This window comes from Narcine bancroftii, chromosome 5, assembly GCF_036971445.1.
Source record: "Narcine bancroftii isolate sNarBan1 chromosome 5, sNarBan1.hap1, whole genome shotgun sequence".
NCBI lineage: Eukaryota > Metazoa > Chordata > Chondrichthyes > Torpediniformes > Narcinidae > Narcine > Narcine bancroftii.
Window position 1 is genome coordinate 2,196,216 of NC_091473.1, and position 22,982 is coordinate 2,219,197.

Here is a 22,982-nt window from a genome sequence, read left to right on the forward strand (position 1 = left end):
TTGTGCAGTAAGTTCACTGTCAATGTTGGCATCAGATGATTTCAAGGGGTTCTGCTTTCTCCAGTGTCCCAGTCGAGTGTTACATGCAACTTTATCCAAATGCATTAAGCAGGGTAGTAACAGAATTTTCCTGATATTTTGAAAGCCTGTCTTCAAAGTTTAATTTTTAGTCTAGCTTCTTGATGACTGCGACTTCTGCTGGGTGAGTTGTCTCCCTGAACTCAATCCTTCCACGTGCACGTCAGATGCACCATGACGAGCAAGGGCCGGGGTTAGTGCCCCTGCCTGCAAGCTAGGATTGAACTACTGCTGCCTATAGAATAGTGGTCCTCTATCAGACTGCTTGTTGGGGTGTTCCGGAATTTGGACCCAGTGAACAAGTGGCAGAGGGGGAATCCGTAGGAGGTAGTTTCCCCTGCACCTATGGTCCTCGCCCACCCAGGTAATGGAGGTTAGGGGCTTGGGAGGTGCTGAATGCTTTCTGAATGATTATGGCCATGGACTCAATGCTCATTAGTTGATGTAATTGATTCATTATCAGACGCTTCCTATTGTGTTACCGTGATTGTCTCTGAGTGTCGTGTGGAATAGTATAACATAAATCTTCTACCCATATACAGATGAAGGGTCTTGATCTAATAAGTCAACTGTCCCTCCATAACTGCTGCCTGACCTGTTGAATTCTTCAGCATTATGTCTTACTCTGGATTACAGCATCTGCAGTCTTTTGTGTCTCCCTGTGACCCCACATTCTTGCAGTACTACCTGGTGCCATGAATCTCCAAAGCTTCTGTTGTTCCTTCTGTGGCACTCAATGTGTCAGTCTCCATTCAAACCGTTCCTCTCTATTGTTCTACCAAGCCCAGTTCTATTACATTTAAAGTAATTATAAATCATGGTTTTTTTTAAACACAGCCAATGCATTCCAGGAAATTATTCCCAACTTTCAGGAATGCAGCCTGTAGAAAAAGATCATAATGGCCATTCCCATTCCAAAATATCACCTCTGCGACCCCTAGACACTTTCGTGGATCACCTGCAGTCTAAACTAAACTGATCTGTGAACAACGGGCTAATGAGTGGGATATAAATACCGTACATCAGGTCTGCATTCGTGGTGTGAAGCGGATATTTGGAGTTTCGGTCGTTCCTGTGTGAACGGTCACTCTTGGAAGGAAGACACTTCAGAATGGAAAATAAAACATAAGAGATTGGGTTCCACAGAAATCTCCTGCGGGGGTGTGATGTCTCACATTTCATATAGGATAAGGCCAACATTTTAAAATAAAAACGTGTTGAAACCTCCTGGCAGGTTCAATAGGAATACTAAATGCGAGATCCAGATAGCCCCCCAAAAATGTAAATCTACTGTATAATTTTTAGGTTTCTATTTGACGTTTCCAGCATTTCTTTGGTCTTTTGGAATGAATCTTCCCAGAGTTGATCAGGTGAGTTGACGGATGGTGGATTTGGGTGAGGGAAAAATGCCTTTCTGGAAAGGTTTATATTCCATTCTCTTTCACATCTCCTTTGCAAGTCTAAAAATAAGTTCACAATCTCTGTCAAATGGCAAGTCATCTCTTGTTAGCTCTTCCAACCAGTGAAGCGTTGACGTCAAAGTTCTAATCCCATCATCAAATGTCCTCGTGAGAGGAAGAGGAGAATCACAAAGGAAAGAAGAGGATGTGTTAGACTTCATCATGAACTACACCAAGCAGCTAATGGTGGCCTGAGCTCAAAAGATGCCAGGGAAAAATGTCACTGCAGTTCCCTTCGGAGATTTCCTGTTTCTGACTCTTTCTGCTTTATTCCTTGAAGAAGGGCTCAGGTCCAAAACGTCGGCAAATGTATCTTTGCTTCTCGTGGATGCTGAAAGACTGGCTGAGTTCTTCTAGCATTTCAGTGTGTTTTTACCATACCCCTTCTGCAAGCCTGATTAACGGTTTCAAGCCTTTTCACCACAAGACCAAATTTTGCCAAGCGAACAGGACCCAGGTTTATTAGAGTTGGGAGCAGGGTTAGGGTCACAGTAATGATGTCCTTTCAGATCTTCATTCAGCTCTCTGGTGTTTACGCCAGGGCAGTGGTTGTAATTATAGTAAAATCCCTCGTATCTGACACCTGTGGGGATTGGTAGATGCCGGATAAGTGAATTTTCTGGTTCCTTGAGACCCTGTGTTGTGTGATTATTCAACTAATGGCGAGGCATGGAAAGCTCTTGGTGCCTGCCACATTGACCACCGCCAGTGGGCTGATATCGCCTCAAACTGTGCATCTTGGCAGCAATCTCCTTTGAAGAAGACCACAGAGCCCACCTCACTGTCAAAAGACAAAGGAGGAAAAACCCAACACCCAACCCCAACCAACCAATTTTCCCTTGCAACCGCTGCAACTGTGTCTGCCTGTCCCGCATTGGACTTGTCAGCCACAAACGAGCCTGCAGCTGACGTGGACTTTTACCCCCCTCCATAAATCTTCGTCCGCGAAGCCAAGCCAAAGAAAGAAGAGACTTTTTGCCTAATTCATTTCCACAATTTTATCACTGGTTGCTTGAGGCTGCCGGATGCCTGAATTCCAGATAACAGGGTTTTTAACCCCATCTATGATTTCACGATATTCTATAAAAGTCTCATTTAACAATAAGATATCAATCTCCAAAAGATCTTCTTTTGGATCTAATAGTGGTTAAGCTTCTGGGACCAAAGACCTGACTTCAAGACTCAAAGTGTAACTGAGGAGTTTAAATGAAGTTAAAAAAAAAAGAAATTTTCTGGACTGAGGGGCCTCAATGTGCGCTGCCACCGATTTAGGATTCATTAGTTAACCCTTTGTGCTCGATCAACTTGCATTAAAGAGGATTCTCACTTGCCTGTATACGCATGGTGGGAGCATGTTTATGAATAACACAGGAGAATTCCAATGACTGTTGTGTCTGTTTCAGGAAGTTAGTCTGCTTCTGCATGGCCTGCATCCAATTTAAATGTAAATTTCTTATATTTAGACATACAGCACAGTAACAGGCCCTTCCAGCCCATGCCCAATTACACCCAATTGACCGACAGCCCTAGCACCTTTGAAGGGTGGGAGGAAACCGAAGCCTCGGGGAAATCTTACGCAGACGTGGGGAGAACGTACAAGCTCCTTACAGACAGCACTGGATTCGAACCCCCATTGATGGTGCTGTAACAGTGCTATTCCACTGTAACTCCTTTAAATCTTCCCAATTTAGGGGTGATACAGTTGGTGCAGTGGTTAGTGTAACATCTTTACAGCGGCAGCGATCAGGACTGGGGGTTCAAATCTCACATTGTCTGTAAGGAGTTGGAACGTTCTCCCCGTGTCTGCGTAGGTTTTCCCCAGGAGGTCCAGTTTCCTCCCACCATTTGAAACATACTGGGTGTTGTAGGTTCAATGGGGAGTAAAATGGGCGGCACAAACTCATGGGTTGAAATGGCCTGTTACTGAGCTGTATGTCTGAATTAAAAATCCCCCCATCATCAATTAACTGAACAATGTGGCTTCTTTTCTGCATTCCCCCTCCTTCTACACCCACCTCCTTACCCACTGCATGACTACGGAGAATTTTACAGATATAGGGTTGTGTAGAATAATTCCCACTGGCCGACTTGATCCACTGCAAATTTTCTTTGCTGTTTGCATTGGCAATTCCGTGTTGCCCCCAATGTTCTGTCCCAGTCACGGTCATTTTTGGCCATGACTTGATTTTACTGCAAAGAATACAATTGAATGGTGCAAAGAATGGCTTGACCAGTGCTGTCAGCTGCTACGCTAATTGTTCTGCCCTGAATGAATCAATGAGTGTAAGATTTTACAAACTCATTCAGGGAGAATCCTGACAGGCAATGGAAGACAAAGCGTCCACTCTAATACTCCTGGATGCCAAAGGTGCTATATAAATACAATCTGCATTGAAGCATCTGTTTTTTTTAAATACTTCTAAAGCTGTTTATATAAGAAGAAAAAGATAAACAATGCTCTCCACTTGATCATTTCTGTTCCTTTTCCAGTGCAGTCTTTGACTTCCCTACAATGGTACCTAACTGGGTTTAGATTAGGTCAGGTCCTCAAGATTGACTGCAGTCAAGATTTTAATTTTATATCCCACAGGTTCCCACTACATTCTCCCATGTAATGAACTCTATTCCACCTGGTTAATTTCCTCACGAAAAACTCATTCACTCAGGAAACTCATCAGAACTCTGGAGATATTTATGACTTCCACAGCTTTATTGTTTAGCCTTGACCTTTGTCCTTGACATCCGCCATTCCGTGGAGCTCTCAATAGGCTGCCAGGCAATTTTCCAGCTTATTTCCATTTTAATTTCTCCTGAGGCATCAACTGGGCAGCCCTGCCCCTGTTGAGGATTGGTGTGGTGCCTCCCCCACCCAACATTCAGCACAATAAGGATTTGGACTCATGTTCCCACATCTCCCCATAGCGTTACCCTCTGCTCTGTCAACAACCTGTCAAATTCACCCAATCATAATTTGGTTAGTTACCTGTCTTATTAGAAGGCTTGAATTTATTGCATTTTTTTAATTGTTGGGTCAGTTTAGCAATGCTTTTTTTTTAAATCAATGTTTCGCAAAATTGGCTAGTTACCCATTAATAGAAAGCAGTCCTCGCTCAAGAGATTCATCAGCACGTAGGTTCCATCAGGGCTCAACAAGTGTCACAATTTATTCCAGCTCAGATTAGCTATGTCCTCAATGACATTTTATGTTTTCCACCATTTCCACACGAACTCTTCCTCTTCCAGCCTTTCTCACCTCCATCCCACAAATCCTTTCTGGGTCACGGGATTGGCTGACCTTTAAATATTCACCAAGTTTATCGACAAAAAGTTTCCCTGTAAAAACTTCAGACAGCTTTTTTAACGCAAAGTGAAAAAAAAAGTATACATTCTGCATGGTTTCCGTTGACTGCCGGCACGGAATTTCATTGATTAATAAGAGAAGAGGTTGAATTTTCTAGATAGGCTCTGGGCATATTTTTGCTGTTTTTATCAGTTATAATTGAAAAGTTTAAACCCTAATGCGGATCTCACCCTATAAATTGTGAATTGGGTTGCCAGGAACTAATCCCCAGTATCATCTTTTTATTGCTGCTAGCTTTAGAGACCAGAGTTAATGTGTTTCAATGTTAACTGGCATTTTTTTTCCGCCCCCTCCACCATCTCCCTTGGGAATAAGACTGGTTTGTTGCATTGTAATGCTTGAATCTGTTGCTTTAGGTTCGAGGTTACAAGTTCTTGTAAACAGCAAAAGGCATTGCTGGGGGGTCTGCTTAAAGAAAAAAAAAAGCAACTTAAAGTAAAGGGCTGGATATTTGCCTCAGTCACGGATGTATATCATTTGCCTCATGACATCCATTTGCGGACTGGCCAATGGTCTTGCACCCAATTTGCAGTGGAGACTGAAACTGTAATTACAGTCCGACGAGCGTGCTTCAGGGACATTTAACATTTCGTGCGCAGTCTTAAAATAAAAATTAATTCTGCCCTGATGCCAGTTTTTATATACGGAGCTTAACCTGGGTCCCACATCAGAAGTCCGGCAGTGACCCCTGCACGGCACCACTGGGCTCTTTGAAGAGTTGCTCAGGCTGGGAAATCTGTCTGCTGAAGCTCATTGGGGTTAAAGTTGACCCAAGCATGGCCATTCCAATGCCCAAAGAGCAGTCCGGACAAAGGTGGGTGGGCATTATTTTCAACTATTTATTTAAGGGAGTTTCATTATTTTTAATTGATATTGAGTGACTGACTGTGTTTCACAATGCCTGAAAATAGAAAAAAAATTGCATCCATACTTTTGCTTTATAACTTTAACTTCTCCCAGGCTTTATCAAATATTGGAGTATTCAAAGCACTGGTAATTTTTTTTTAAATAGAAGGGAATTAAGTGTGAGGGGGAAAGAGATGAGTAGGTGGAGCTGAGTCCATGGCCAGGTCAGACATTATCTCTTTGAATGGGTCAATGGGCCAGATGGCCGACTCCTGCTCCTATTTCTGACACTTATATATTCCAAAATGGGCACCCCAAATCTTCAAATAGTGATCCCTAATTCTATACTCTTTCACAAGAGAAAACCATCCTCTCTATATCCATCCTGTCACGACTCCTCGGGATCTTATATGTTTTAATCAATCTGCCCTATTGCTTCCAGATGTCTTTTACACATTATGGCACCAAGCCACAAAGTCGTGCAGCTTCACAACAGGCTCTTTGGTCCAACAAAACACTGCTGGCCATCAAGCCCTCAGTTAGACTAACTCTACACAATTCCTAGTTTTTAAAATTCTTTCCGCACTTCCATCAACTCTCCCCAGATCCTGTAACCCACCTACACATTCCAAGGGCAATGTTTTACAGTGGCTAATTTACCAGCTATTCTGCAGACCTTTGGGGATAAGTAGAAAAACCAGAGCCCCAGAGGAAGCCCATATGGCCACATGGTGAGCGTGCAAACTCCACACAGATTGCACCGGATGTCACGATTAAACCTGGGTTGCTTGGGCCGTGATGCAGCAGTTCTACTATCTCTGCTGCGGTCTCTTCCTATTTTGAAAGTATCCTTTGATTGACAACAGAGTGGAACAAGGCACAGGAATGGTAGCGGATGGTGGTGTAATGGCAGATGGAGTGGAGACAGACGCTCTGCGGTGATAAATGGAGCCTGAGCCTTTGTTTGGCAGATCCCAAGGTTTAGTAGTCACCACATCATTAACGTGTGATGTCATGAAGGCCCAGATGTTCAGAAGTCTTGCGTAAAGTTAATAATGTTGATCGAAAAAAACAGGGGAACTGGATTGGAAAAAATCAAATGCAGGTAAATTAATATAACTTGGAAATTATTAGTGGTTTAGGTAACCAGCCAATTCTAGTATCTGGGTGAGTGTGTCTCACTCACGCCATCTGCTCAAGGAAGTTTTCAGAGCAATTCCCCCTTTGAGTCACCATTTAAGTGGCCGGAAGTCTGATCGTGGGAAGTTGCAGAACTAAAAATATCATAAATGCAGATGAACCAATTTTCTGCTCTGTTCTGGAAGCCTCTGTCAATTGGTGACATTTACTCATTTCTGTGCAAGATTTACACGTACACGCACACTGCTCAACTTGTGTTAAACTTGCTCAAGTAGGAATAGGGCAGCACGGGGTATACCTGGTTGAGTCCCTGTGCAAGCTGCCTGGCTGGAGCTTTTGCAGACATTTTCAACCTCTTGCTACAACGGTCAGAGGTCCCCGTTTGCTTCAAAAGACATCATTGATTTTGGCGCGTAAGAAGAACAAAGTGGTGTGCCTCAGTGACTATTGGCCAGTGGTATTGAACACCTACCATGTTGAAATGCTTCAAGAGTGTCGTGCTATCAACTAGGCCCGACAGGCCGGAAGTCGAGATTAACAGGCTTTAATCGCTATAAACTCAGTGTCAGATCTTACATGCTTTTGGCCTGATTCCAAGGCAGTGCTGAGGGAGGGGGATTGAGCAATAATGCCTTTATTAGGGATTCTGGAAGGAGAGGTGGGTCAAAAAGTACAACAACTGCAGTACAGTGTTCACCACAAAGAGGTTGGTTATGGAACAATTCAACTCCTATCCCAGGAAGGAACTGGATGCACTTTAGTTCACCCATTGACTTCTACTCTGTTAGATCACCTGGACCACAGAAGCACCTATATGTGGTTGTGTCCATTGACTACAGCTGGGTATTCAACATTGTCATACGAGCAAAACCTATGTCAAAACCAAAGGGTCTGGGACCCTGTCCATCCCCCTGCAAATGGATCCTCGGCAGACCCCAATCAGTACGGATCAGCAAAATCACCTGCTCCACAATCACCATCAACACAGCGGCAGCCCAAGGCTACTTGCTTAGTCCTTGACTCTTGTACACTCATGACTGTGCAGCTCCACCTCAATTTACAAGTTCGCTGACAACACCACCGGTGATGGCCAAATAACTGGATGGCGATCGAGAAGCTGGTTGGGTGCTGCCAGGACAACCATCTTGCTCTCAACATAACCAAGGCCAAGGTGCTGACTGTTGATTTTAGGCACTACGGTCCTGTCTGCATTACTGGGAGGTGGAGAGAGTAAGAATTCCGATCCATCTGTGCATTGCACAATGTCTATGACAATAATCTCACTATCATATTTTATATAAACATTGATCCATCCAAAGACTGCTGAGACTTTTGGTCAAGAGTCCTGTACTTAATCCTGGACACTGAGCTGGGGAGAACTGGACTGAACTGCTTAAATACCTCACACTGAGGAGGCTCCAGTTGGTTTAGGCTTTGTGAAGGTCACTGCAGGTGGTTGTGCATGCGCGCATTCCTGTACATGCATCTGTGCGCGCGTGTGTGTGTGTGTGTGTGTGTGTGTGTGTGTGTGTGTGTGTGTGTGTGTGTGTGTGTGTGTGTGCGTGTGTGTGTGTGTGTGTGTGTGTGTGTGTGTGTGTGTGTGTGTGTGTGCCCAAAGCCCATCTCTGAGGCACTACTGTAACCCCTTCCCAAGGAGGACAGCAAACATTGAATAAGATGAGAAATTGAATATAAATGATTAGATTTGCCTTGAGTTTAAAAAGAGGACCTTAAGGCAAGAGTTAGTTTCAGTCGCTGAGGTATTTGTGCGTATAATCCCAGTTACCTAGATTCCATCTGGATTCTGTATTATCAGCTGTTTTCTATTCTATCTGTCATCCTGTCATTCACAGCTACAATCAGCCTCTTGCCCCCAGCTTCTGGTCACTTCTATGTCCATCATGGACAGGGTTTTAATCTGTATCTTGTCTCCACCTCTCTCCCTGCTTATATCAGCAAGCACCTGATGAAGATTTGTCGAAGAGATATTAAGCCAGGCATCGTGCCCTGGCTCATTCCTGAAAAGGAATGACCCCTCCCCCCCCCGCCCCACTTTCATTCACCTTGCAGCAAGGTCAAAGTGAGAATAGCCAGAATTGTCTGAATGTCAAAGTCATCTCTGCCTCACATCTTTATTCCTTTACTGTGCCCTTCTCTCCACCATGATCGCCTGCACACCATCAAGAAGCAGCAGGAGAGATAAAGCTCACTCGCTAAGTGGTCATGAATCGGTCGTGGGAAGTGACCTGAAGTTCGTAGAGATCTGTCTTCACTCGCCGACACTCAAGAATAAAGGTGAGGCGCAGTAACACAATGTAGGAATAGGAGGAGGGGAGTGTTGAGGAGAAGGTGCTGGGTGGGTTGCGAAAAAATTCATGGGTGTTACTTGTGTGCAATCGTGCAAGTGAATTTGTGGTCAATAAGAATTTAACCCCTTGGTCACTGTTGTATCAGTCCCATTCTCAGAATTGGTTCCTTACAGCTGATTCTCAAAGGTATTCAAATTAGGAAAAATGGTTTACACAATGGTCATAACTACTGATGTCATTAGAAAAGAATTTTCAGGCCAATATTTTTGGTGAAATAATCAGCTTCTGTACATTTTACTTGTTTGCTTGTAATGCTCTGAGCCAAATCATTTCAGCCCCCAGTTTATCATGCATAGTAATTTTATTTTTGAAATAGTTTCTTTGAAAAGGAAGCGGAGAGAAATTTGCAGTGAGCGTAATTGCTTTAAAATGCTCGTCCTCGTGTTCCGATGCCCCCTGCCTCCTCCTTCTTGCCCTGAACTGACTGTCCTCTGACTCCAGCTGCTACCCAGATGAGCCGCTCTCATCTTTGGTGCTTTGTGACGCCATGTAACCACGTTGGGCAGTATGGCTCGCTTCCCCTCTCCTCGTTCTGAGTCAATCCATCGAGGAGTAACTCCTAGTTGGAAAAACGGGTGCCATTTTTGCCACGCTGGCTCACATCAACAGGCCATTGACAGATTTTAGTAATGTTTTGGCAGCATGGGCCTGTCAGTGTGCTGTATTTCTGAAACAAACTCCGTAAATCGCAGAGCCAAAGCAATGTGGTGCCTCCAGGTCTCGTGTCAGTTACCTGCTCTTTCAGAAAAAAACCATCGTTGGAGACTCGAAACCATTATGGCCTAGATATTCAAACACTGAATATATATCTGGTGTGGAATATTAATGGATATGAAATAGTTAGATTGGATAGTAAAGAATCAATGGTTGAGAGTGATCTGCACCAAATGCAGGCAGATCAGACTAGTTTGGTTGGCATGGACGCGTTGGAACAAAGTTTGAGCAATGCAGTTAGTGTCGGGGTTAATGCAACATTTTTACAGAGGCAGTGACTGCGTTCGAATCTGGTGCTGTCTGTAAGGGGTTTGTATGTTCTCCCCATGTCTGAGTGGGTTTCCTTCTACCTTTTAAAAAAATGTACGGGGGTTATAGGTCAATTGGTGCAATTGGGCGGCACGGGCTCATACACTGGAAGGGCCTGTTACAATGCTGTGTGTCGAAAACAAAAGGGCCGATTTCCATGCTGTATAACTCCATGGCTCCATGACTTTAATATAATTGTGATATTGTCTGCATTGTTTCATAATACAGAGATCAATACACCAGAATATGCTTTATGGGATATCTAGCTGGATTGCTTGCCAAATCACATTGGGACATGCGACAATAAACATGAACATGAGTGACAAGTTTCTCAGAATGATGAGCACCCTTTGGCCTGCTGAATCCATGCAGACAATGAAGCACCCATTTATGCTAATGCCTTTTTATTCTCTCAGCATTGCCATTATCTCCCCCCAGATTCTATTGCTCACTAATACACCAGGCCATAATTTACAACTGACAGTTAGCTGACCCACCTACGTGCCTTTGGAACGCGCAAAGAAACTGGAGTACTGAGGAGAAACCCATGGAGTCAGGGAGAATGTGCAAACTCCACACAGACTCCAGCGGATGTCAGGATTGACCACGATCATTGGACCATTAGAGACCTTCTCCACTGTGGCGTCCTCAATTTTAAGTTCCCTGTAGTCCAATTTGAATTCACTCCATTGTATTCCTAGCTGCACCAATACATTTAAATGGGACCTCATGGAGTAGGTTCAACTCCAGCACTTGAATCCTAACTTAAGTTATCCTAACTCGGGTTATGCCGATTTTAATTGTTTTATTAAATGTATCTCCTCCTCCTCCCCCACCCACCAAACCTGGTGCCCTTGGCATGTACCACCCGCTATGCCCCCATGTCTCTTCCGGGTGCTAACCTACCTCACATGCGTGTGACTCGGAACGGGACCCGATGACAGGGCCGACACTCCCCCGATGGCCCGAACATGTCAGACCTTTGTGGGAGAGGATGTTGACCCAGTCGGGAGGCCCGGGCAGCGGCTGCATCTGCATCTACCTTATTAACTGTGGAAGGGGAAGAAGAGGAGATGGAAGAATATTCTGAAGAAGAATTGGATTTGATACTGAAAGCTGCCAGATTTATTAAAGGTAGGCCTCAAATGTTTCAAAAACTTGTAAAAACTCCGACAAGTAAATCTCCAATTCTACAGACTTTTAAAACAGTACAGGCAGAAGAAGGTACTACACTTTCTGTTTCAGAGGAGTTTAGGCGACATATGGATAATATGGCGGCTCAAGTTACTCAAGGTTTTCAAGAAAGTAAACTTCAATTTATTGAATTAAGAGGCGAAGTGGCATCGATTAAGCAAGATGTGGTTAAATGTTTAAGAGAAGTGGATGTGATCCAGGGGGAATTTAAGGATATCAAGTGAGCATTTCGTGATTGTACTGACACTGTAGGCCGATATACTGAATGAATAGATTATTTGGAACACTGTTTAACAGATTGGAAGGCTCAGAAGTGTGAGTTTATGCAGAAGATAGACTCGTTGGAAAATCAAAGTCGACGTAACAATGTTAAAATAGTGGGTTTGCCAGAAGATTTTGAAGGAGCAGATCCAGTGAAGTTTTGTCGGAAATGGATTCCTGAAGTGTTGGGAAAAGATGCTTTTCCTGAAGGAATGGAACTGGATAGAGCACATAGAGCGTTACAAAGAAAACCTTTTCCTAATCAATCTCTACGGGGAGTTCTCATTTGTTGTTTAGATATCAAGATCATGAGTTAATTTTACGATTGGCAATTCAGAAAGCTCGACAGAGTCAAGGCCCTAATGATGATCCAGGGATGTAGGGTTGTTTTTCTATCCAGACCTGAGTCAAGATGTGATACGGCGTCAGAAGGAATTTAATTCAGCAAAAGGCTGTGTTATGGAAGAAGGGTTATCAGTTTACTTTTAAGTATCCTGCCGTGTTGAAAGTGCTTTATGGAGATTTTCAGGCTGAATTTTTTGATGACGAGGTTGAAGCTTTGTCTTTTAATCCCACTGAACTTCCAGCATGAAGTTTACTACAGAAAGCACATGAATAACAATCGGTAGCACTTTTAAGTATTGGATCTCACTTAGCAATAGCAAAATGGTTGAAGATCTTTGCAGAATGACCCATTGGTCCACTTTAAGTGATATTCAGCAATTATGTAGGCTAATATCCAAATGCAAGAATTCTTTGTAATGGTAAAAGAGGATTACCTTTTGAGTAGATACATAGTACAAATGTGGCTAGATTACAATATTGAGTCTCCTAATCTTATGAGCCTAAAGGTATGAAAGAGTTGTATATGGGCACTGGTTGGGAAGCTGGACTTGAGACTCAGATGCTGCCATGATATAAATAAAAAGTGGCCTCGGCTTGGGGAATGATTGAACCTACTGCTTCCAGCTCTGGATTTATTCAAGAGCAACAGAGACAAAGGGACTGAGACTCTGCTGTGTGAGGGGGCCCTACTACATGGGCAGGAGCATGTACATAGGATGAGCAACAAAGGTGCTCACAGAGACATGCAAGTCACCATGCCAAATGGAGAAAAGAGCCTTTAATGCTAAATATGGCAAAGAAAAATGCGTGGAAGATCTCAGAGAAGCAGAGTGATAATTTTTTATGGTGATTAATCCTTCTCGCTATGGTTTCCAGTTTCTTGTCTCTTTACTGACTCTGCTTGTGTGAGGATTACCTGGGGAGTTGACCAGTAAACTTCCCAGGCTAGCCAAACTTGTCCTTATCCTGACTGTGAAGGCAAGCGACTGATAACCACTTCTCTCTGCTACTCATTGTTCGGCAAAACCTTTGGTCTCCGGCACCTATGGAGATTGGTAGATGCTGGGTACACGTATTTTCCAGTTGCTTGAGATTATGTGTTGTATGACTGGCGAACTCATGGTGAGCCCCACCAATTTTAAAGTATCATATTTTTTACCTATTTATTCTCCTAAATTTTTTTGCCGGTTGCTTAAGGCTGCTGGTTGCTTGAATTCCAGTTGGCAGGGGTTTTAATGTAACTGCTGCTACAATTTGTTGGATATCTTAAATGAGATGAACCCCACCCCAGCAACCCTCCCACAACTGGGCTCTGTCTGAAATTGTAGTTTCACTCCATACAGAATGTTACTGCTCTATTCCCCTCCCCAAATTTCTTTCCCTTCTATCTTCACTAAGGCCACTCTCCCGGAGCCAGCACATCGAGGCAATCATGAAAAAAATTATACCACCACCTCTGCATTCTAAAAAGTCTCAAGTTCACAGCCAACATCAGAATGGATGCCCATCACCCTGGCCACAGCCTCCTCTCACTGCTACATTTGGGTAGAATAGTTTGGGTAGAACAAGAATAGTTTTTTCTTTCCCCAACAGCTATCTGGCTCTTGAACCTTCCCATACCACCCTAATCGTAAAATAGGGTGGCACGGTTGCCATAGCGGTTGGCACAGCGCCTTTACAGCGCCAGCGATTGGGACCGGGGTTAAAATCCCGTGCCGTCTGTAAGGAGTTTGTACGTTCTCCCTGTGTCTGTGTGGGTTTTCCCCTGGGGCTCCAGCTTCCTCCTTAATGGGGTGTAAATTGGGCAGCATGGACTCCTGGGCTGAAAGGGCCTGTTAGCATACTGTATGTCTAACTTTATTCTGTTCCATCAAAAATATCCGTCTGCACAATTGCAACCCCACTTTTTTGCACTCGCTCCAATTGTGAATATTTACTTATGTCTAATATTCACCATATCTTTTCTGTGTCATGGCAAATTGTGATTTAATTCATACTATTGCTGGTGGACTATCTTATGGAGAATGGCTGGAGAAAGAAATAATTTTGATGTTCATTGTATTTACGTAGATAACGATAGTCATACTCTCAGGAAGTCTCGTTTGTTTTAAGCCCCTCCTCAGCAATGCCTAAGCTTATAGTGCTTTTGAACCTAATTAGAAAGAAATGAGCTGACTTGTATCTAGGCGCTGGCATTTTGGGTCCTTTTGAGGCAAAGTCTCACTGCTTTGAAATTCCGGAGAACTGAGGAACAATGCTGAAGGATACAGACCCCCTCAACATGGCCTGTAACCACAACTTCTCAAAAAGACTGCAATCGTTACAGAGTTGATTGTTCCCAAACATTTAGGGATGAGGATCTTCACTGTCAACTGCTAACGAAATGAAGTGCAGAATTCCTGGGCATCAAACCATAAATCATTCGTTACCCTTAAAGCCAACTCCCATTTCAAGCACAGACATTTAACAACGATTTGGAACAGAAAATAATTCCAAAGATTTTTAAAAAATGCTCCCTGTGAACTAATCTTTTAAAGTTCAGCTTGACATAGATTTCAGATGCAATGAACCCCAGAGGCCAGCAGAGCAGGTTAGAAATATAATTTACTCTGGTGCTAAGTTTATGTTTTTATTTAGTGTTTGTCTTGAGTAATTGAATGATTAAATGGCACAAAGATTTACAAGCTGAAGATTTTGCACTCTGTGTAGAAATCCTCAGGCAGGGAGAATATATTTTAGCATTTTCCTAGGTTAGGGCAAGGTCTTATATCACTGATATAACAGTTAACAAGGACTCGTATAAGGTGCAAAACTGACCTAAACTACATAAAGTTCCCAAGCTATACATCAAGGCAGTTATCACAGGAGAAAGAACAGTCAGGCACCTTATGAAGGCATAGAGGGGGAGGTAGAATAATAATAGCAGAGGAATTTTCTTTCAATAGTTTTGAACTTGAAAGCATTTCTTTGTGGTTTTCTTACCAACTATTGCTTTTCTCTGGAGATGATCTGTTTTACAGCTTTCAGTTACTTGACTTGGATAGTAATCAGATCTGGAGAGTTACAAAAATGGTTGAATAAAAATTGGGTTAAAACTCTTCAGCAGATGCTTCACCAAATCACTGGGGCCCCTTGTGATTTAATTAGGTCTGTTCTGGCAGCTCATCCTTCACAATCCCACTCCAAATGCATCCTCCCCAGTCTGTGGGATCCTCCATAAGGTCTTTGCTATGGCCACATTCTTCATGAGTGAGTACTTCCTCACCACACCCCCTAACCCCCCCCCCCCCCACCACTCCCTGCCATAATACCACCCTGCCACCCACTTTGATTGTGGATTGCAGATGGTCTGATCTTCTACTTAAAAGCCTCAGCGAGCCAATGGGGTTGCTGAAAGGAGGCTCGTGCATCTGTGGTGTGACATTAATCTAGTTTAGCATCCTGGGATACTATGCAATGCCACATAATGGGATATTAGGGTTGGGATCCCAAAGGCCTGGTCAGAGGCACATTTTAAAGGAGGAACAAGATGATTGGAAGGTGGAAAGGTTGAGTCAATTAATTCCAGGATCTGGACCTTTAGCCATTGAAGGAAAACCCATTATTTATGGGGGAATAGAAAAAAATATGTTCCAGTGCATTATATCAGGAGACACTTGCATGCTTTGACTGTACACTCTTAAACTTAGAAGAATGAGAGGCAATCTTATTGAAAAATCTAAAGATTGCCCAGGTAGACATGGAATTCTTTGCTGGAGTTTCTAAATGCAGGAGCCTCTGTCTCAATGGTAGGGGACAGTCATTCCAGAAGGAGAAGAGAAAATATATCTCCAGCCTGTGACTGTTGGCCCTTGGAAATCTGTACAGAAGAGGGCTCTGAAGGATCAATTGCTGAGTATGTTGAAGATGAGATTGAGCGTTATTAGGATATTATGGGAATTATTAAAAGCTCCTATTTTATTTGGTGAGTGCCACTTTGGCGGGTTGGTGCAGATTGCAACCATTTACAGTTTTCACAAAATTTATAAACTGCCTGGCACCATCAGGTCCAATCTATCAACTAAGACAAAGAACAATGGTTGTTTATTCAGGGAAAACAGATGTGAGAGGGGGGTCATGTGATTATGAGTCATGTGATTGGGACACTTAAAGAAATAGAATTCAGTTTTGATCAGCCAGCCATCTGATAAGCACAAACTCTGTGTGGAAATGGACATTTCTGCTAATTCTCCTTGTCAGGGGAATTATTGAACCACTGTGACCATTGTAATGGTAATTTTGATGGATCCCTATCCTGGGTAAAAGAAGCAGGTGAATTCCTGCATTGGATCATGACCATTGTGATGGTAATTTTGACTAACCTGTGCTTGGTTATTGGAAGCATTGAGGAAGCCACATTTTGTTTCCCCTGCGCAAGGAAAAGGGGAGTTGTGACAATCATTTGGATGAAAGGACATTTCTCTGGAAGCAACTCGACAAAGATTCGTGAGTTTTCGGCAGTCTGATCAATCATTCCCTCACCTCATTCATAATTACTTATGAGCATCAGTTTAGAAGTCTGAATTTCAACACAGGATTTCTAAGACTGAACTTTGGGAATGACTTTACAAAATTGTGTCTAAGCTATAATGGTTTGGGTATACCACACACACACACACACACACACACACACACACACAAAAGTATATTTGCATATAATTGGTTTAAGTAGGATGTTAGATTATTAGTAATTATTAATAAATATATTGTTTAAAAAATAACACTGTCCTGGCGAATTTCTATTGAAACTGGCCTGTGACGTAACAGAATCAATGCATAGGACTTAATGCAGGTAACTGGACTGCCAAACAGGATGTTATTGAAAAGAGGAGCAAAGGGGCCAAATGGCTAATCCTGCTTCTATCTCTTGTGTTTCCAGATTCCAAGAGGAAAGAAAGATCGGAAGAATGCAGAGATCTGAAAGGGTTGTAGGACTCGCAGGAGGTTACAATAATTTTCCACAATCTATCATGGGATTCCTTCAGTTTAATATTGAAAGATACCTAGTAAGGTTAGAAATAAGGCAAATATGCTTAGTTTACATTGTGGATACATACAAAAATCTTTGTAAAGGAACTTGTTTGAAGAGAGGAGCCTTGCAACTTTCTGGGAAAAGGGAAAAGAAAGAATTTAGCATACCTTACAATAAATGACCCACAATTGGTGATGATGGCAAAACTCAAAAATGGACTCCAGATGTTTCTGAGCTGTAATGGTTTGGAAATTCTACACACACATAGTTGGGGTAGATTTAAGTAAGATGTTATATTATTAGTAATTATTGTTTTAAAAATAACACTATCTTGGTGAATTTCTATTGCTGCTGGTCTGCAACGTAAAAGATTCAATGGTTCGAGGACTCTATGTCAAAGAATGAGGGGAGATTTGATGGAGCTGTGCAAGATTATGAGGGATATTGTTAATGTTAATACAAATGAACTTTTCCAACTGGAGTTGGGTGAGACAAGAAGAGGACATGGGTTAAGGGTGAAAAGGTCATGTTTAAGGGGGATGTCGTCACTCCGCGGGTGGTGAGATTGTGAACTCAACCAAGACTTCACATCATTCTCCAAATGTGGCCTGACAGCAGATGACCTCCTGACGTTTATCTTCAAAGTCCTGACCCATAAAGGCAAGCATGCCATATATCTCTATCCATTTTCAGGGAACTATGAGGATGCACCCCAAGATCCCTCTGCATAATAATGCTCTTCAGAGTCTTGCTACTTACTGTACATTGGCCTCTTGTATTTGATCTCTCCAGAAGAAAGGAGAGATGAAGCAGATTGGGCCTGTGCTCTCTTCATTTTAGAAGAATGAGAACTGATCTCATTAGAATAAATAAAATTCTTATGGGATTTGAGAGAACGGTTGCCGAAATTATGGTTTCGCGGTCTGGAATGTCTTGAACATAAGAAAGAAGCAGGAGAAAATTAATAACCAGATTATTGACCCTGCTTCATCATTAATCAAGATCACGGCCAACCTTCTATCTCAGCACCACTTTCTAGTGCTCTCTGCCAATCCCTCGAATCACTTAATGTCCAGACAGACATCCATTGGATCCAGACATCCACAGGCAGGGTTCATTTCTCATCTGTTTGCTCCAGCGTTCAATTTTTAAATTGCTGTATATAAAACTGGTACAAAGTTCTAGGATGAAAATGATCAGCAGTGAGGTTTCAAACATTGCCAAGGGTGGCAGACTTCACCTTTGATCTCTAGTTCTCATTACACTGGGCAACGAAGATTTTGCTTCCTCAACACTTTTGATTGTAGTTTATGGATTTTGGACAGTTGAACACAAAAATCACCCTAAAATGATCATATTGCATACTGTTTTTTTTAACCTATTTTTGTGAATTTTTGTCATATTTTTAGCATGCTTCAAGCAAACAAAAGCATGAAGTGCCCACATGCCATTGAAAATTCATTTCCTGCATTCGCACTTGGACTTCTTCCCTGCTGATCAGTGACAAACATGGTGAAAGGTTTCACCAGGACATTGCAACCATGGAAAAGAGGCATCAGGGCAAATGGAATCCATTGTTGGACACTGATGCAAGAGGCATCAGATGCTGAGGACAAACAAAAAGCAGCGGCAAAACATTTTTAGATCAGTTGAACTAATGCAACGTGTCAGCATTATTGCACAATTATACATGCTAAATTCAATAAAAGTTCATTTAACCTTTTTCCTACTTCCTACGTGATTCAGCAGATATGAAATTATCTTTATGTTCAGCTTGAAGTTGTCTATCACAATTCCTAATTTTCTTTCAGGAAGCAAACCTTTTGAAAACAACTGTTGTCCAGTATTTATTAGCCATCTATTGCAGCTCCTCGTGATATTGGGTTTTATTGGACTGGCACATTAAGGCGTGATAATAGCAAATTCTTTTACTCATTCATCTCCCCTTTTCATTCTCACCCCTAACCTCCAAAATCTTTGCCACGTCCTCTCACAACCATTTTGTCCCTTCTCTCCCAAAAACCACCTGTATCCCTCAGTCCCCCTCCAATCATACCTCTTCCGTACTTCACCCCATCCCCTTGTGAGCAACCTGTATCTCTCCCTCCAATCACATCTCATTCATCCTCTGCTCCGTTCACTTCTCAAAGCTCCAACCTCTCTCAGCCCCACCAATCACACCTCAGCACTCTTCACTATTCCATCTCTCAACCTCCAATGTCCTTCAGCTCCCGCCAATCACAAAGCCTCAGCACATTATTCAGCCTCTTCCCAGCCTCTGATATCAATGCACGGCTCAAAATGTGGGAGATAAAGCAAATCAACTTGACTCCAAGGGGCTGTCTAGGAAGAATGATAATTAGTTCCAATATTTGGATATCATCTGGTGCAAGAAATCAAAGATCAATTTCAACCATCCCCTTCCCCCAAATTAATTTTAGGGGAGTCTTTTTCAAGAGTAATTTATTGCAATTAGTACCTTAACAAGCATGGAAGGCAGCAAACATTTAGATAGTTAACGCAAGTTGGATTAAAGCTCAAATCCAACAAACTAAAAGGACTGTTCTAATGGGACTCCTAAGGTTCTGTCAAGGATCCAACAGTTTACAGACCAGTTCAACCAGCAGATCGAAGTTTTGATTGAATAACAATAATCCCTTTGTTATCATATGACACAGTCATTAGTTCTCAGTGGGAAACTTTGTAATTGTGCAGTTAAAGTATCAACAATCACTCTAACTATTCTCTATAAAAAAACAGTGGTGACAGCTTAATCCTGGAGATTTGGAGAACCGCGCTGAGAAACTGACAAGATAGATTCTAAGACAGAAAGGAAGAATTGCATTTATTTCACTACCTCAGCTTGTCCCAAAAGCAATTTAACCGCCGACCAAATGCTTTTGATGGAAAGTTGCTAATTTAATATGTGGACCGCATTGATCAAAACAACTGTGCAAATCATCAAACCAGCCAATACATAAGCTACCACAGTATGACATTCAAACATATCCCAATACCCTTCAATGTAATATTCAGGAATATCCCTACACTCAGATATACCAATATCCCTCCCTGCAATGTCCTTTAATATAGCCACAATATTCCATTAATATATTCCGTACTTTGCTGCCTTTTGAGGGTGAGAGGACATAAGAAATTGTTTAGTAACATTTCAATCATTTCTCCTTCTGTCCTTTCCACCAGAACACAAATTTAAAAAAAGTTAATTCAATTCAAACCCCCCCCCCCCCCCCCTCCTTTCTAACCTCAGGTAGCTATGTGACTTGCTGAGTGGTTTTTTTTCATGACAAAGGATTTCGTAACGTCTCTCCTGAACCCTCCAAGGATCTCGATGCAACCATTGCTAAATGCTCATGACCTGTTGGTAATACACAACAATCCATTTGGCATTCCTACAGTCAGGCAGTGAAAAACCTGCTAATTATGTAATGCTTAAGCAAATACATTAGAGCAACTAAGCCCCAGAGGTGAAGTCATTCCATTCATTACATCACTCCACTTAAGTACAATATATATTTCTTAGCTGGCTCCCATTCTTCATATTTAGGCACTTTGTTCTCACATACTTCTGCCCCAAGCCAATTTCTTTCATTAGATGCATAAATTAAAGCATGTTCCATGTCTTTAGATCTGTGACCCAATGGTAGCATCGTCCCGACCCTTGCAGAAAATGTTGAGGCGTGGCTTTGGTGGCACAAGCAGGACCTTGACCAAGAGATTAATTTTCATTAACATTGTTTAACTGTGAGGCACCAACTCACAGCCAAACAATTCGGATACCTTTTGGAAATTTATCTCTGGTTTCATTTTGGAATGTTAGAATATTTGAACATGACAACACCATTTACAACAGGGATGGATATGGGTCTGCAGAGGTCATTAATAATGCAGACCAAGCAATTATATCCCATCATTCCGACCAAAAGGCTCATATGTTCCATTTGGTATGTGGGCAAATGTAGTGGCTATATTGCAGCAGTAGCCAATCACAGTAAGGCTGCCTAAGTTCCATCCCTGAATGTTTAAGACTATCTTAAGATTAATCCACCAAGCTGTGGCACAATATCTCTGGAAGTAGGAGTTAAGGCTGAGGAATTGCTACTTGAGTTTTCTGGTTAGGAATACATAATTTTATCAGATGTGTGTGTGTGTGTGTGTGTGTGTGTGTGTGTGTGTGTGTGTGTGTTTCTTTGTGCTTCACTGTGTGATTATGTGTGTGCGCGCTTCACTGTGTGACTGTTTCTGTGTGTCTGTGTGTCTCTGTGTGATGTATGTGTGATTATAAGTGTGGGTGTGTGTTTCTCTGTGAGTCAGTGTGTGATCATGTGTTGATTATGTGTGTGTTTCGCTGCTTACTGTTATTTGTTGAATCATTTACTTTTAGCCGTTAAGTGTCTCTCACCTTCTTAAAAACCCTTCTACTTTCTACTGTGTGCACAGCAGTTTTTGAAAGCCTCCTGAGGAGTTTTTAATTAGATTAACTGTAGGAACAAAGGAGAAAAAAAAGGCAATATAAGTTCAACCCTTCCTCATCATATCACACTATCTCAACACCTCCACTCCCACTTCATGAACGTTACCAGCTGTACTCTTTCATAGTTGGATAGAGTCTACTCTGCAATATTATGAGAAAGACCAGAAGAGTAGTCACATGCCCATATACGTTAAGGCACAGATTCCTCAATTAATTCTTTTGTCCGCTGACTAATATGACATCAACTTTTAACAACCATTTTACAGTGGGCTGAAAATATATTTGAGATTTTTTTTCTTGGCAGTCATATGGCAGTGAGGAGGGATGGATTGCTCTCTTGGATTCCGTAGCTTTGTCTCTACTGTCAACCCTGTTATTAAAGAAAAATGTACAGAATTAGGCCCTTCAGTCCTTGCCACATCCGAGACTCTTCCTGTGCCTACCGGCGTATCCACTTGTCTGCACAAATTGAACTGCCTGTTGAGTGCTTCAATACCATTAGCCACTCCTTGTGAAACCAAGCTTGGATACCAGTGGTTTTCAAACTGCCCTCTTAAACTTACATTCCACCTTAAGCAATCCCTAAGCCATAAGTGCTCTGTGATCGGTAAGGGGTTGCTTAAAGTGGGATGTGAGTGGGAAGGGATATTGTGCCACAGCTTGGTGGATTAATCTTAAGATAGTCTTAAACATTCAGGGATGGAACTTAGGCAGCCTTACTGTGCTTGGCTACTGCTGCAATATAGCCACTACATTTGCCCACATACCAAAAGGAACATATGAGCCTCTAGACCCAATTGTTACTGAAATACTTCGCTTGGGAAGAATTGTCATTGGCCCATTTCCTTTGGATTTATGAAACCGTGCACATAACGAGCTAATGAGGTATGATTAATACAGTGGTTTTCAAACCTTTTTCTTTCCACCCACATCCCACCTTAAGCAATCCCTTACTAATCACAGAGCACCGATGGCATAGGGATTACTTAAGGTGGAATGTGAGTGGAGAAAAAAGTTTGAAAACCATTGACCTAGACTAATAGCAGTTGGGCAATTAGGAAAAGAAACAATTGTGGGTACTCTTTTGCTGTAGGAGCTCTATTCTCCACCTCTCACCACTCTTCTAGTGGCATCACATAACGTGTATGAATAGTAGAATGAGTGGTTATGTACAATTCCAGACTCTCTTACCTTCCACTTCCTCTGAATATAGGGTGCACTCATGGGCCACACCAGTGACCTGGGTTCCATTCTTGTCTCAAAAGCTGATTGTGTTGAGCATGTAAGGTCTCATTGTGATTATGTGGGGTTTTGTCCAGGTGCTCCAGTGTTCTCTCACATGGGCTGGCATGGTTAGCGCAATGCTGTTACAAATCCGTGCTGTCTGTAAGGAGTGGGT

The 22,982-nt window shown here is 42.4% G+C and overlaps 1 protein-coding gene and 1 long non-coding RNA gene across 5 annotated transcripts in view; one reads left to right on the top strand and one right to left on the bottom strand.

The window, feature by feature from the left end:
- LOC138763032 (semaphorin-3F-like) overlaps positions 1-22,982 on the bottom strand; it is a 259,869-nt gene that overhangs the window by 165,042 nt on the left and 71,845 nt on the right. The window contains exon 1 of one of the 3 annotated variants that reach the window (XM_069936553.1): positions 15,060-15,126. The exons of the other annotated variants lie outside the window; for them this stretch is intronic. The gene's annotated coding sequence lies outside the window, so the exon portion shown is untranslated. Of the gene's footprint in view, positions 1-15,059; positions 15,127-22,982 lie in introns of those variants that run through there. 3 annotated transcript variants of the gene reach the window in all.
- LOC138763033 (uncharacterized) overlaps positions 1-22,982 on the top strand; it is a 35,573-nt gene that overhangs the window by 10,916 nt on the left and 1,675 nt on the right. Inside the window, exons 3-5 of one of the 2 annotated variants that reach the window (XR_011357292.1) lie at positions 9,071-9,180; positions 16,996-17,127; positions 18,498-18,776. This is a non-coding gene — a long non-coding RNA (uncharacterized lncRNA). Of the gene's footprint in view, positions 1-9,070; positions 9,181-16,995; positions 17,128-18,497; positions 18,777-22,982 lie in introns of those variants that run through there. The other variant, XR_011357291.1, reaches the window with a different exon arrangement.